General features: G+C 43.2%; 1 protein-coding gene across 1 annotated transcript in view; it reads right to left on the reverse strand.

Moving 5' to 3' along the window:
• Positions 1–17,057, reverse strand: part of CNNM2 (cyclin and CBS domain divalent metal cation transport mediator 2) — a 149,133-nt gene that overhangs the window by 27,103 nt on the left and 104,973 nt on the right. The window lies entirely within an intron of this gene.

Genomic DNA, 17,057 nt, shown 5'->3' on the forward strand with positions numbered 1-17,057 from the left:
AGCTTTCCCATCAGAGAACCTGGCTACTGTTCCACTGAAAGGCTCAAGTTTAATTACGCTAGTTACTGAAACCATCTTTGCTCAAATCCTCTTCTCTCCCTCAAAGAAAAACAACATCAACTGACACCCGTATTCCTGGCCTCTTCTGCAGGAAATGCACTAGTCTACTGTATACTACATAGGTTTTTATATTATGCTCATCACTGTTGTACTGCCCGTGTAGAACCTGCAGCTAGAGGGAATCAAATAGACTCTGCTTATCTCACCATCCCCTACAAAAGAAAGATCTTTTTTTAGGCTAGCAGCAGAAAGTATTGGATCTTGGAGCTCTAGCCCAGCCGACGTTTTCATTGTAAAGCTGCAATTTCACCATTTAAAAAAGAGCCGTACTGAGTAGAAATGTGATGAGAGATCTCTGCTTAGCGTGAAGGCACAAAACCACTCAACCTTTTTTTACTACTCTAGAAGTCCAAAGGCAACTTTGCTGTGAACAGGAAAGGAAGAGTGGGAAGCTGGATTGCAAGTTGCTTTTGGCAGAGATGGAGAAATCATGATGGGGGGTCATTTGAACTCTCCCCTACAAGCTCTGTTAAACTAGGGAGCTTAAGGAAAACTGTAGTGGAACATAAGAGATTCCAATTGCTACATTCGACTACAAAGAAGCATCAAACTTTTAACATCTTACAAGTAATTTCAGAAGGTATCAGACCTAATGAATCACTGCCGTTTCCCCTCTGAAAACCTGCAGCTCAGTCTGAATTAAAGTCCAATCTAGCTGTTAACCCCTGCAATGCACAATGACCTTTTTATTTTCCACTGCTCTTGCAATTTTCCAGCCGTTTGAGTTCATTTGGGCTAATTGTCCCAACACAGAACTGCGGATGGAAAATGTTGCTGCTAAGTTGTTCCATTCACGGCCATTTAGGCCTGCACTGCTTGCGTCAGGTTCTACCTATTTTCTCCGTCTCCTTTGGCAGCACGACTTCAGGCCTCCAGTGCTATTCTGCTTTCAGCAGTCACACGCCACAGACTACATGAGCAAACTCTAGGAGGAGGCCATTGACCTTTCATCTGGAGTGCTCCATCAAGTGCACAGGGTTTGCGCCTGGGCACCTTTCCTTTGCAGCACATCATGTGCTGGGAGCCGAACGGACGCACAATGCACCACGTGGAACTTGCTCTCCAGTCCTGTGCAAGAGAACACACTTGCTGACCCCTTTGGAAACGGACACTCCTTGCAGTTTAATTATGGAGCAAAAGCAGCCACTGCACAGTTAACGCTGCCATTGAGTTTTCATTATAAGCTGGATTTTTGACCCCACCTTTAAAATCCAAAAAAAAAAAAAAAAAAAAGGGCGTATCAACCTCAAAATTAGTATTTTGTATCCAGCATGGAGGCAGAATTTCTCTATGGAATTTAAAGTTAATTGAACAAGCAGTTTTTTAATTCTGACACTACAAACCAGAACTACTAGATTCAGTTTCAAAGCACATGCATAGAAAGGAGGCCATGCGTCTACACACCTTAGAGATCTGCATGAAGGGGATGGGGAAATCAAAAGGCATTTCTCACCCTGTGACCCTGCTAAGGTCTGGAAGGGAGAACCTCCCAGGTATGTCTACACTGCAGCTGACAGCGAACCTCCCAGCCCACATAGACAGACTCACACTTGCTTCACTTGAGTTAGCGCGCTTAATATAGCAGTGTGGATGTTGCAGCACAGGCCTGGGTCTGAGAACTTATAAACTGCTCTCAAATCCCCAGTTAGTCTTTGGTTCAGCCAGGCTATCAATACTTAACTCTTTTACTCTTTCCTCATTAGTCAATGCCTCCAGCTCCGCAATCATTTTTGTTGCTCCTCTCAAAATTCTCTCAAGCTGGTTGTGATCTTTCACATACAAGAGGCCTCTGGAATTGCTGGCAGAACTTTAGGTCCAAAGAGCTGCTCTAGGAAACAAGCAGCGTTCTTTACTACAAAAATACAAGTGTTACAGTGCAATGGATGGTTGTAGAGAAATAGAATTCACTGTATACCATATATCCAAGTGAACACTCCAGTTTATGCCTTTTAGTCCTTCTGTAACTAGCCCCCTACAGATGGCACTGTACCATCATCTACAGCACTCCTGCCGGGAAAGGCCAAGCTTGGAGCAGCTAAGAGTTCCTAACACCCTGAGTCAGCCGTTAACAGCCAGTTGATACCACATGATGGAGTTTCCCACTTTCGGATGATGAAAGCACCAAGGATATGAGGATAGGGACACAGAACAATGACAGTGGCTGGGGGGGCACAATGCTCTTGTACATCAAAACCTCTCTATTCGAGATCAGGAGGAGACCTAATCAAGGGGACAGATTATCCCACATCAGCCTATCACGGGATTCTGGCATCTTCTCTGAAGCAAGTGATTCTGGCCACTGTCAGAGACAGGATACTAGACAAGATAGACCTCAGGTCTGATCCAGTCTGACAATTCCTATGAGAGACAACAGGGGAACCCCACAAGAAACCAGGCATCTCATGTGACATATGTTGGGCTGACATGTCCGACATTATACGAATGCAATAAAATCTGCAGATATTTTTCCTAAACGATGCCAGTTATTTACATTACCTTTTCTGTGGCTGTTTCACATCCAATAAAAACACACTGGGTAGAAAACATAGTAGTAGAAGTTATCCTTTGCTCTTGGTGAGAGGAGTAATTCATTGATCCGGCAATTCCCAAGACATGGGTGAAAGGGAGAAGTACTTGGCTCACACAGGCTCATATTTATTAGCAGTGAATTCAATCCATGGTGTATTTTACACACTGCTTCTTAATTTCACTGCCTCTCAGCTGAATAGATTTGTAAGATGAGCATTTCATCTCAGCATCCCATGACTGCTGAATCCTTTTTTGCTTTTTATTCACTACTCTTATTAGTTGAGGGCAAAATGTTGCCCTTAGACACACATCCACAGTTCCTACTTACTCCCAAAGCAGATTTTCATTAACTAGTGATTTCAGGTGCTGAGCCTCAGACACCTTAAAGGAGCCTGAGTTTCATGAAGTGCTGAGCAAACACCCTCTGAAAACTGGGTTCATTTCAAGGCTCTCAAGTTAGGCGACTGAAAATTGAGGGACCCAAATATCACTTTGAACTTTTGAAAATCTTGGACTAGGATAACATAACAGTGTCATTTTATTAACATAATGGTGTCACTTTGCCCACCACTGAAATACATCCACCTCTGGGTGAAACACAGCAGCTGTTTAGCAGTACACATCGACACTCTGCAATAGTTTAAGACCTGGAAGTGAAAAAGAATACTGCAATCTATTGAAGCTGCGTAAACAAATTTAGGATCACAATGCAGTGAGAAATTGACCAGGGCTAATTGGCCTTCAGTTTTACCAACCAATCAAGAAAAGGCATCTCCATTGCTCCAGCGCTCCCTAACACCGTGCTGAAACACTGACCTTGTACAGATTCAGGTGACAAAGAAATACCATTTCCTGCAGCATCACGATTGTCTTTGATCAGGGATAGCCCCGCCTAGCTTCTGAGATCTGAAGAAATCATAGCCCAGTGTATTACAGAAGTAGACTGACATCTTCCTGTATTTTTGATTAGTAATACCATCGCCCACTGTAGCTTTCAACAATCAGAAGCTATCTATCCAGGTTACTTGGGAAGCAAGAAAGAACAGACACCAAGGATTCAGAACCTGCTAGATTTCACACTCCAGATGAAGAAAATAAAGCCACAGGTAGCCATTCTAATAAGCACATAGCACTTTATCTGCATGATTGTTAGCCAACAACGGGTGTTACATAGCACAACACAGCTTTCTGAACAGGAGGACTTGTGGCACCTTAGAGACTAATAAATTTATTTAAGCATACGCTTTCGTGGGCTACAGCCCACTTCATCAGATGCATAGACATCTGATGAAGTGGGCTGTAGCCCACAAAAGCGTATGCTCAAATAAATTTGTTAGTCTCTAAGGTGCCACAAGTACTCCTAGTTCTTTTTGCAGATACCGACTAATATGGATGCTACTCTGAAACACTTCAGTTCGAGGACAAACTGAAGAGATTCTTCTATCACAAGATGACATAACTAGGGTGCTTTATCACCCACAATTTGATTTGGGCTATAGATAGATGAAATCATGAACTGAAATATGTTTCTAAGTTCAAAATACCTTCCCCTTGGTCATTTGTTAATGTAAGAAATACTTTATTCTGTAAAATAAATACAATTTCATATGACTGTTATTTTAGTAGGTCATAGTTTAGAGTATCTGTCTTTTATTACCAGCTCTTCCACTGATTTTTGCTGTATGGCCTTTGGAAAGTCACAGCCTCTCACTGTCTCAGTCCTAATTAACCAAACTGGGCTACCATGAAGTTTAATGTCCATACAATACTTGGACTCCCCTGAGGACAGTTGCTACGTATTACTATATGTGGAAGGAAGATAAATATATTTCACATCCAAAAGGAAAGCTGGGGGAGGGAGGTTGAGAGTTCTGGAGCCCCCAACACCCACAGCGGCTCAGAGCTCTTGGCCCCCCCCCCCATGGTGGCTGACAGCTGCGGGGTCCCCGCTGCCCATGGTGGCTCAGAGCTATGGGGCCAGCAGTTGACATCTCCGGGGCCCCAGAGCCACCCTGAGATATGGGACTGAAGCTGAAAATGTCACAAGAGTCTCTGAAAGTCACAGAATCCGTGACCTCTGTGACCAAATCTCATCATCCTTACAACACAAAAACAAGAAGACATTCAATGAAACTGAACGGGTGAAATACAAAACCAATAAAACCAAGTACTTTCTCAAACAATGTACAATCAGACTGTGGAACCAATTGCAATGTGGAAGTCATTTAGGCCGACGATTTTTTAAAAGACTGGACATTTATATGGGTAATGAGACTATCAAGGGTTGTCATAGGTAATGCTAACAAACATTTTGGAAAGGGTTTAAAACCTCATGCTTCAGGGACTCAGCTACCCTGTATTAGAGATCAGAATAAGACCTAATGTGGGGAGCAGATTATCCTACACCTGTTATTTCAGGGTTCTTACACCTTCCTTGGAAGCATCTGGTTCTGGGCTCTGTCAAAAAGGATACGGGACTAGATGGACCTTGAGTCTGATCTCGGATGAAATGTTCTCCCTACAGTCCTCATTCTGAGCAGAGCCTTAGGGAGTGGAGAGAGGGGCAGGGAAGAGAAGACTGCAGCTTCCTCTTTGCAAGAAGCAGAGAGATAAGCACCCCTTCTTTCCCCAGTTGCTGAAAGCCTTGCTCTCTCACCGTGCCACCCTCTTCGGCTGGCATGGTGAGAGCTCCCCCTCCTGCTTCATTCTATTTTAACAACTGCTTTTGACAAGCCCCAAGGAAAGAGATCAGCTCTCCCCTTTCCCATACAGCTAAATTAAACATTGGCTGGAGATGTTTTGGAATCAGAATTAGTAATTCCTGAATCAAACCCCCCAAGAGAAAATGCTAAATGAGTCTCGTCTTCCTAAATATTTAACCACAACCATCATCAGTGACTAAACAAGCAAGGAAATACTCCTAATGAGGCTTGCGCCTATTTTGGGAGGCTGAGTTGGGTAAGCAACTCACCTCTGACATAATGAAGCCATTTCTCTATTCCCACTTTCCAAAGTGATCACATTGCTGCAAGTATCAATTATTTCCGATTTCCCCCCGCTCCACTCACACACACAATCTATTACTCTGGCCAAATGGGAGAGGATGAGATAGTCGCTGTTGGCTCTTTGCAAGAATGTCACAATTCAAAGAGGTGCTAGATAACATGTTTTCTGGGATCGCAAAGCTTCTGGGAAAGTGCCTTGAAAATTTTGACTAATATACTCTAGGTGGTCCCTCCATATTGCATACTGGAGGCGCTCTCTTCCAACCCTAGATCTGAATCCATCTAGCCTGTACCAAGAAATGTGTGGCTGGGACAAAACAAAGTTCTACTGGCATACAGTTCTACCAATGGGAAGACAACAACATTTATGGAACGGACAGTCCAGGGCAGACCTCTAGAGAGTGCTTTTCTTGAGACTGCACAAGCGCACAGACCAGCTTGAGGAACATAAACAGGTGGAATTTCCAGCCTGCTCTGAACAGGGCATACAGTCAGCATCTAGTCCAAGTTCCCCCTTACTGGGATTTGACTTAATTGATAGCCAAATAATACCAACATAAGCCGCAGCCTAAGTTTACTCCTTTAGCCTAGCTGTTTCTAGGGCTTCCCTGCAGAGTCTTCTCTGTTGCAAACCCCAGTCCAGAGATCAGACCCATCTTCTAACCTCATGGAGTTAAGTTGCCCATGCCACAGTAAGTCAGCCACACTTACTCTGCAACTTCCAGAAGGGCCCAATCAACAAGAGAAACCTGACCTCCTCTTACAAGCACACAATCATCCCAAAGAACACCTTTTCCCACAAGACTTTGCATTAACAAGATTTGGATTTCTGAGGGCATGAGCTCCTCCTTTCTCCTCTCAGTTCACCAGCCCCAGAATACGGCAGCTAATAACTCAGTAAAATTCAGGAAAACTGCTAAAATAATAACAAGTTACATGAGAGATACATGATCTAGTGAGCTACATGGGTGGGGATCAGGAACTTTGGAGTACAAATCCCAACTCCTTCCATAGCTTTGAGCAAATCACTTTACCTCTAACCATCTCCCCATCTGTAAAATGAAGATTAGAGTGTTATTTAAGAGGCAAGTAATAAATTAGCATCATGATCCCCAATGTACATATGGAATTATGCTGTACTGTGTCTTGCTGGATTTAGGCTTCCCTTCCTGCATCAACAGCAACACAGTGAAAAATGGGAACAATACAATTACTATATTATGTTTCTTCACATTTTATCTCAAAAACTCAATTGGCAGAGAAGGGGGAAATGAGGACTGGACACACCGATACCATTAGTCACTAAGTTCACTTCCAAACAACATTGGGCTGGGGGAGGGAAGAGAGGAGGAGAACCACCATTTATGACACAGGCTGCATCAGGATCTGTCCTATCCTCCAAATCCTTAAACCCAAGAAAACAAGTTAAGGGGGGGAAGTTCCCGGTGTTCCTTGCCCCCATCATATTCCCTACGATGCTGCTGATAACACTCTAATGGGCACTGAGTCATAGATTTTAAAGCCAGAAAGGACAATTATGATAGTCTAGTCTGACCTTCTGTATAATACAGGACCGAGACCTTCACCGACTAAACTGCATCAAGACCATGACTTCACTTCTGTTTGAGCTACAGCATATCTTTCAGAAAGATACTTAATCTTGAATTAAAGACTGAAATTCAAGTGATGGAGAATTCGTCATGTCCCTAGGCAAACTGTTCCAATGATTAGTTACCGACACTATTAAAAATTTACATTTTATTTGTAGTCTGAATTTGTCCCACTTCATCTTCCAACCATCATATCGCTATACATTTCTATGCTAGATTAAAGATCTGTCTACTCTCAAAAATCTCTTCCCCATATAGGTACTTGCAGATTATGACCAGGTCGCCTCAACGTTCTCTTGGATAATCTAAATAGACTGAGCTTCTTAAATCGTGAATTATGAGCAATGGAGCTAGGAGGTATAATTCCCAGTACAGGCAGACGCACACACACTAGCCCTGCTAGTGTATAAAAAACAGCAGTGGTGGTTGCAGTGGCACAGGCAGTGGGTCAGGCTAGCCACCCGAGTATGCACCCGGATCTGGGATAGGGTTGTACTCTGGTGACGAACAAGCTCGGCTGTGACAACTCGGCTATTTTAGCATGCCAACTTGAGCGTCATGCCTCCTAGCAGCAGCGTAGATGTACCCGTAAATGCACATTTTCCAGGCCTCAGATCATTTTTATGGCTCTTTTCTGAACTCCTTCCAATTTTTCAACATCCTCTTTGAAGTATTGACACCAGAACTGGCCGCTGTATCTAGCGGTGGTCTCACCAACGCATATACAGTTAATATCACCTCTCCACATGCCCCTGATTATGTACCTGAAGGTCATGTTTGTTCTCTCTGGGCACGTTGACGCTGCAGTCGGAGGTGTGATTGCAGCTCATGTAGGATGCCCATCTAGCTAATCTAGATAGCACAGCTAAAACTAACAGTGAGAATGCAGTGGCCTGGGAGGTATTAGCCTGCCCAGAACCTGGGCCTGTGTGCCTTTCTTGCCCCCTACTGGCTAGAATACGAAGAAGTGGGCTGTAGTCCACGAAAGCTTATGCTCTAATAAATTTGTTAGTCTCTAAGGTGCCACAAGTACTCCTGTTCTTCTTTTAGCTTAAGCTTTATGAGTCTGCTGTTGCGTCTGAGCTAATAGCCTTAGTCCTTTAGCTCAAACAGTTGAGACTCATACTTTTAAATTCAAATCCAGAGTTCTGGGACGACTCAAGTAGGTCACTATTACACACAACATAGCTACTAGAGAGGAACGACAAACCCCAGCATTGCGTTAGTGTGGGTTGCACACTCTCTTAGCCAAGTAAGCTAGTCCTGAGCTGCAGAGAGCCCCAGAAATTTTACTCTCTTTGTGCGTCTGTAGGAACTGATCCCAAGATTTCTGGATCTAAAAACCCACAAGCCTCTGCTGCTTCAGCTAAAGGACCAATCCAGTTAGCTGAAAAGCTGTAGCAAACTCAAAAACCTCTATAAATGATTTAGCCATTAGAGGGTGACAACCAGCCATACTACATAATCCCCCTAAGCAGTGGAAGTTCAGCAGTTCTAATCCCCATGTGTATCTGCTGGAACAGAACCAGGGACCTCTGGGTCTAAAGCATGAGTCCTCGTGCTTGAGACATGGGAGAAGGTCCATTAGCTCAAAGGCAGAAGCAGACTCAAAACACTATGTGGTCTAGCCCCAACAGGGAGACAACAAGCCACAGAGTGTTAGGGTGGGTCACAATTGCATCGTCTTAAATCCTCTAGTGTCGCAGCAAGCATCATGCCAGATACCTTGTTCTGTTGCAAACCTTCTGCCATTACGTTCACATAACTTCTATGCTGTAATTATATCTTATGTCATCAGTAACAGGGTCAACATAATTTCTGCTTATATTCAAAACAGCTCCCATTAAACATTAAGTGTTCATAAAAACACGTTGCAACTTTTAATAAATCTTCTTCCCAACTACTCATAGCAAAGAATCACACAAATTTAATCTAATAACTCAGGCTGCTTTAGCATCTTTTAAAGAGGTGTCTGAAGAAGACATACATTGGAACATTTTTGGTCACTTGGTGCTTGTAGAAATAATTGTAACTAACCTTATATTGGACTTTCCCCCACTCCATAACCCCATAGAAAATGCAAGCAGTTCATAAACTATAATAAAGCATTTGAAATCGTTCCTCAAGATCAAGACAGAGATTTTAAACCTTGTTAAAATGAAATTCTGAATGTAACCTCAGGAAACAGGAAAACGGTTTATTCACTGAAGCACATTCTCTTGGTTTTGCTGATTTTCCTCTTATCAATGTCACCCTTTCAAATGTCTCAAAAGAAAGAAACTGGATTAAGTAACAAGCTAACAGACCTTCCCCAGACCCAACCAGCTTATTCACTGATTCCTGGAATCTGCAAGTGGTACCTTCAAATAGTAAAAGTCTTCCCTTTCCCCGCTACCTGGTTCTGGAACTCAACCAACAGGGGATGACGTTTCAGAGCTGCTCTCTTCTCCCCTGCCCACCCCCCTCGCCCTGGAGGGTGGAGGTGCATTAACAGAATAAGATCAGGGTAGTGATGGCCCAGGACATTTATCATTAACAGATTTATTCTTTTAAGCTTTAAAAAAAATAAAACAAGTGTTTTAGTGGAGGTTAAGAACATGAAACTGTCCCAGCAGGTCTGTCGGATATTGTTGTAACATCTTCAGGATATACACAGAAGTTCATGCAACTTGGCAGGAATTTCCTAATTACAGGACCCTGTTTTAAATTAACTTAAATCCAATTTTGTCGCTTGGCGTTTTCATTCCATTGAAGGGATTTGTCGTTCTTGTACATCTGTGGAATGTTAAAGATTTTTTTAGAAAAACATTTTAAGCTGTCTCCACTCCCCTTCCCCCCATTTTATTATAGCTTACATAAGCTATAAAAAAAATGAATGGGATAAATACAATTTAGGCCTAACCATTTTAAGGGTGCAGATTTTTTTGTTCAACACAAAGGGGTTTTTTGGTCAACTATTATAGTCAAGAGGACCAGAGTTGTTAGTTTTGTTGCCTTTGCAGCATAGCTGAGTGATGTGTTTTGGGGAGGTAGATTAGTGGAAAGAGGAATCTTCTGTCCTATAAAGAAATCAGCCACTATAGGCAAGGCTTCAATTCTGCAAACACCTATGAATATGCTTAACTTTAAGCATGTGAGTACTCCCACTAACTAGGCGGTGTTCTGGTACAATATTTCAGAAAAAAAGATCACAACCCTAACAGAAGTAGTTATACTGATACAAAAATCAGAGTGCGGCCCAGGCCTGAGCAAAGAGAATTCAGTTCCTCGGTAGTAGGGAATGGAATTCCAGGAACCTGACACTTGGATCCAAAGCTCTTTTGCAATCCATACTGGATTCTCTACTGCTAACAGAATGCCCTTTGCTAAATGTGAGTAAGCAGGATCAATGGGAGCAGGACTAGGGACCTACTTAAGGTCTAAACTCACCTGTTTGTCTCCACTGAAATTGAAGTAAGTATCAAAATCTCAGGGTTTCCCTGCTCTCACTGCATTGCTTTAGAGGTCAGTCTTCTGCCTGGAGAGTTGTTTTTCTTTTTTAAATGGAATTTCTTTCTGCGGCTGCTTCAGCAATTTTCAATCAGGAGACAGCGAATAACAGCAGTGAAAAAAATTATCAAGTTGCTTGGCAGCTGGGGAACTATTTACTTCAGACATTATTGACCACTGACTGCACTGCAAACAGTTCTTTTATTATAAAAGTGCAGTTCCTATGCGCTCAGGGCTGAGCACTCACTCCCCAATGAACGGGAGTTATAGGTGCTAAGCACCTCCCTGAATTCACACCCTCACCCTATAGGTATCTGGCATTAGACAATGTTCCAACCCCAAGCATTTACAATTCATAATTCATTCATACAATTCAGGACCTAACAAAAGTGTAAGATTGACTTTAAAATCAGGAGGTCTTAAAAAAGTATCAATTTTGAGGAGTTGGGAGGCAGCTTTCTGGGTTTTGAGTCTTCAGGGGTCATACTGTCAAGCTTTTCTCCACTACACCACATTAGCGTCTTCTTTATTTAAATGAAAGCTGTGAGATTCACCCACATAATCACATGACCCCAGAAGCACATCCTCCCCACCACCAAGTGTTACCCTACAAAGCTGAAAACCCAAGCAGCACAGGATGTGGGCACCACAAAATTAGGAAATGCAATTTACATTAAAAAGTATCTCAGAGAACTGAATCAAAAGAAAGATGCTAACGGCTCCTATGAGGAGCAATTTCTTTCATTTCTGATCACTGGTTTTGGGCAAGTGATTTGAAAAGCTTAATGGTCCTGAAAGCATGTCTGCTGGTGTCACCAAACTTTTTCTGATCCCAGAAAGCAAGATGAGACGAGACATCAGACCTTCAGATCCTGTCATTCTGCAAAACACCTTGCTCCTCCATGCCCCACATGTCAACTGGAACAGGATTTTAGCAGCTGCTATCTCGTGAACTGCTAGAGTTAGAGATTATTACTTTACACGTCATCTGAAAACTTGGATTCCAAAGCTGCTTTCAGAGGGAATAAAACACTGGTTTCTTGCTCTGACAGTTCTCAAGGTATCAGCCTCTATAATCAGGTCAGAGTTCAAGTGGGGAAAGCAAGAAAGATGGTAATAAGGGTTATGGGAATTAAAGTTCCAATCTCTTCCAAACTAGCAGGAATCGAAATACTGTATAAATACATTTAGCAGTGGAAAGCTCGGTTTTCCAGCCTCCCAGAGATATAGCCTTAGCTGGATACAAGATATTGGTCCTTAAAATGGTCATTAGCCTCTCAGTCTCAGTGGGCTCGTCCATACCTAGCAACAGTTAGTCCCAGGTCAAAGTATTTTTCAGTTGTTCAGTCCAAGAGTCTCAATGTTTGCTTCTCTTCCATGCACAGACCCCCTCTGAATTCACCACTATTATCCTTCAATGGAAAAGTGCTTTATATAGAAAAATCCACAAGGACAATACACAGGCAAAGAGCCAGCCCCAGATTTGGCATGTGCCTTTGCAGGGGTCAGTGACCCTGACACTGCTACGTGTTGTTAAAGCTCCTTAGTTTGATCCCTCAACTTTGGAAAACCTGCCAGGTTTTTGCATAATTCCCCCTCCTCCCAGCCATGCCCCCCCTCATGCTCGCTCCCTGGGTTAATTTTACATCAGCCTTCTGGAAAACAATGGTGAGACGCCTGTAGGCCGAAGCTCGCTGCAAACACAATTCCAGAGGAGCAAAGCAATTAGCATTTGGCAGAGAGTTCCATTTCAGCTCCAAATCCCATGGCCAATGCCACCTTTTCCCCACCTCCTAGAAAGGAGAGCACTTCGGGGGTCCATGCTGGGCTCAGGGCAAAATATTCCTGCTTTATGTACGCTTCACTTTGGAATCAGGAGAGTTGAGTTCGAACTGAGTGGGTTCTCCACTGAACTGGAGGATTTGCTTCTCCACTGTTTCTTTTGTCATTTCAGTTGTTCTGTGTACAAGGGCAGAAGTGCCAAGTGATCACACAAGCCTATCATCAGAGAGAGAGCAAGGCAAAAAATCATAAGCTGCATCTAGTCCACTTCCTTCACCCCAGCCAGTAAAGGATTGTTCATTCCCGACAGTGTTTTCTTCAGGGTGTTGCCTTGTCCAATTTTAAATAATCAAAGCAAGGGGGAGCAGATTCTTATGCGATTCATTCATTTTTATTAAACACCAAAGGAACCTTTAACCCCTCAAATGCTGGTACATAACACATGTGCAAGGCTACCAAGTTTAATACATTCCCTGGCTGTGTTCTGCAAGTCCACACAACCAGGCAGGTGCCAGTGTAGTGTCTGTACATCAGTCTATATGCTGGGCATGCTAAGTGGCTTATATGATTATGGTGTATTTTAGTACAAGGTCCATCTGGGATGGGAACTTATATACCACATTTAAAAAAAATAGAAACTAAGGTCCATGAGGCGGTGTGTGCTGGAAAGATCCTTGGGAAGGCTATCCACAGCCTGTCCCACAGCCACTTATGGCCCATTTCCCAGAAAAGCTGAGACCCTATGGAGAGGAGGATGGGAGGAAGGATGCATTGACTCATCGTTCTCCCACTCAGGGCTAGAGGAACATTTAGTTCACAGCAAGCTGGGATGTGACTCTACCCTGAGCTAACCTGCCACATTCTAGCTACCCACATGGACCCTGCTGACATGCACAAACAGTTCTTTAGTAAATGTTGATCTACTCTTGCTTTGAAATGGGAGAAGGTCAAAGCACACAAGGGAAATGTTAATGTGCGGCAGCAGGATCCACACGGACAGTTAGGCTAGTGCAGGACAGAGTCACACACCAGCTTGCCACAAACAAAATGTTTGAATAGACAAGGCTTCAGAGAAGGCAGTGGTCTTCGGCAGGGGAAAGGGGAGACAGCACTTGGCTCCCAACTTCCATCACCTTCAGAGTAGAAGGAATTTCTTGGGGGGAATGGAGAGGAGATGCTCACTTACCTGATCTCCCTCTACCTTTCCCTGTTAAATTCCTGACCAGAAGGAAGTGGGGAGAAAGGCAAACTCACAGCCTGCCCACGTCCCTCCAGAATGGCAGCGATGGTCCCTGTGAAAGTGGAGTTGGAAGAGACGCAGCCCAACTTCTCCTTACTCTCAAAGAAGCAGTAACCAGAGAAAGAATCATGGTCCCGTAGAGCAGAGTGGCTCAGCTACATTCCCAGCAGGGAGTGGACTGACTGAAGTACAGTGATTACTGTGAAGATGGAACTGATATCTCCATGAGCTTTTTTGAGGTGAGAGAGGTAGTTGGGTACTGGTCACAGTTAAAACTCCCCCAGGATTAGAGCAACTCCAGCTGGATTTCACTTGAACTGACTATATACAAACACGGAGAGGGGCTGGCCTTGTAATTAAGACAGATGACGGGAGACAGAAAACCTGCCATCTACTGAGCACGACTCTGGAAAAGTCACTTCCTCTTCATATCTTGGCTTTCCCCATATGTTAAATGCTGTAATACAGACCTGCCTCACAGGTCACTGTGGGGCTTAATTCATTAGTGTCTGTAAAACACCTTTTGACCTTGGAGAAAAGGTGTTAGACTTATCTTTATATAACTGCTTTCAGCTCAAAGAGCATCCAAAGTGCTTTACAAAGTTTACAAACTATGTATACAAAACATTACATCCACCACCAATATTGAGCCACCTCTAGCTTTTTAATAGCCCAAAAGAACGCTACAAAACAGTTTCACTTCAGAAGTGAAGAACTCCATGTTCAGCTGAAATTACAGAGCTCATTAGAAAACTAGAATGACCCAAATAAGAATTTGGGCAGGAAATAAGAACAAGCTTTTCTGAAATATGTCAGACCTCTAAGAGCCACCAGAGGTCAGGATCTCAGTACGACCTCATCCTAAATATGGCATCTCCAGGTTCAAAGCACCCACTGACATCATGTTTGGGCACTGGCTCATTAATGCCTTAGAGGAAAGAGTGACACCTCCCACTACACTGAAACCTCTTTTTGTAGCATTTGCTTTTACTTTGAGGTCTTCCATCCAAGTACCAATATAGCCCAAAACTGCTTAAAATTGTGCACAATAACGAGATCACTCCCTGAAATAATTTGGATATGGGATGCAGAGGGCGTTATTTTTGGGTGGAAGAATATCATGGTTTAGCTGAAGGGAGTCTGATACATCACAAACTGCATAACAAAGGCTGCCTTGTGTGCTAGTCAGCAACACAGAGCCAACAAAACATCTGAAATATAAACTGCAGAGAAAATGCTTGACTAATGACCCTTAACTACAGGAACATGAGCACTAGCCATGCCTGCGCCAACAGTACAATGTGCTGGGTTGATTGCACACTGCTGCGGGTGCACCAAAGGAGTCAAAGACACTATTTCCTAATGTTCCAAATGTTAGTGCAATTAGCCACTTTAGTCACCCACATAGAGAACATTTATGCAGTATCTGCCTTCACAATAGATTTAATATCAATACACTGGGCACAGATTGGCACCCTTATGAACACGATGTTGATCATTAAACCTTAGAATACTAGCATTTTTCTGATGGTCACTTAAGTAAATCCTTAGAAGAAGGTGAGGTTAGAAGTGACTGAAAGTAGTTCCCACCCAATTGCTCTTCGGTGGCCTATGTGAAATGAGTTTGTCGATCTCCAGTTTCTAGTGGTCAATGGTCCACATGATGAAAGTACCACCAAAATATTTGGCATCCTTTTGGGCCGTCTCAGTAAAGACATAAGGACTGAATTGGCTTGGAGATGAGTCCGATGGGGCAGTGCTGAGGTTCAGTGATGGCAAGGTGAGGAGGTATGCGTGCTGTGTGTTGCTAGCACTGCCTCTGCGCTATTTGTTCTCTAGATAAATAGAGAACGTCAGTCTTCAAGGGCTGTCAAACCAATAATCTCTGATAACTTTGTAAAACGAATACTTAGAAGAACTACATTAAATATTCAGTACATTACCCCACAGGGGCATGCATCTGTAAGCAACAGGATTTTCTTCTGGAAAAAACAGGATTAAATCTGAGCACTATTCTAGTTGACTAAATGGTATCTCCTCTGCATAGCTCCTGTAGCACTGTCTTCAAAAGGTTTGATTCTGCAATGTGCTGAACAGCCTCAGCTACCCCGGATTTCAACAGGCATGAGGTGCTGGATGCCCGCCTTAGGAGCATACTGCATCTTGCAAAACTGAGCCCAAGAGCAGCTGAAAAAAAAGGCGAGTGAAAGCTGTATCCACCACGGAATCACCATTCATTTTAATCATTTGAGCACTGTAATAAGATTAGAGGTGATTGGATTGAGAGTAGTTGGATTAAACTCATCTATTAATCCTCAGAGCTTACTATTCACAGCTCAGATGTATTACCCTTTATGAACAGGATGGGCTCAAACTCAATTTCACAACATGTCATGTTTAGAAAGTAAGAGGAAGTGAACATTAACTTCTTGAAAATACACATCATGCTCCCTGATTCTGGATCATTTGTGTAACAAGCTTACTAGTCAGCAGAAATGCAGTTTTTATTAGTTGAATAGCTCCATAGCTGTGCACTCTACAAAGGTGGGGAGGGGGGAAGGAATCTGTCCCTACAAGGAGGGTACCATTTCTCCAGGAGAAGGGGAAATTTTTATAGGTACCACACAGAGTACATTTATTTTGCATCCTTGATTTATAGAACTTATTTTTTATTAATTTAAATTCTATATTCAACCAGAAACTCCCTAAGACATGAAGGTAGGGAAGGTGAGTACGTGCGGAAGGCAGAATTCTCCCCCAAAACCTAGCTAGAGCTGTTCTAATGTCTTGGCACAATGTTGTTTTGCAAGAGCAGCTCTTGTATTCCATCGAAGCTACCCAGGCGTTTTTCTGCAACATCTCCCCAGTATGCAAGCACCTCAAGTTATTTTACAATGCAAAGCAACAAGACCTATACCATGGAAACATCTGTCTGCCCATTTGCTAAGGTCACATATTCAGAGATCCTAAATGAGTGTAGAAACAGTGACTTAAGACAGCAAAGTTAAATCGCAACCACAAAAACTTTGCCATTTGATAGAACCATCCATTTGGAGATAGCCATATGTGATTCTCCGCCCCCAGTACAAGACCTGGAGGGATTAAAGTCGCTAGGCAGGCCAATTAACTGCCCAGGCTACACCCCAGGAAGGAGACAGGGAGCAGGTCATTAACTGGAAATGAGCTCAGCTGGACAGGAACAGGAGGGGCCTGTATATAACCCAGGAGCTGTGAGCAGCAAGACATTGTAAGGAAGTAGTCTACAGTCACTCCCTTGGAGGA

Source organism: Trachemys scripta, chromosome 7 (genome assembly GCF_013100865.1).
Source record: "Trachemys scripta elegans isolate TJP31775 chromosome 7, CAS_Tse_1.0, whole genome shotgun sequence".
Taxonomy (NCBI): Eukaryota; Metazoa; Chordata; order Testudines; family Emydidae; genus Trachemys; species Trachemys scripta.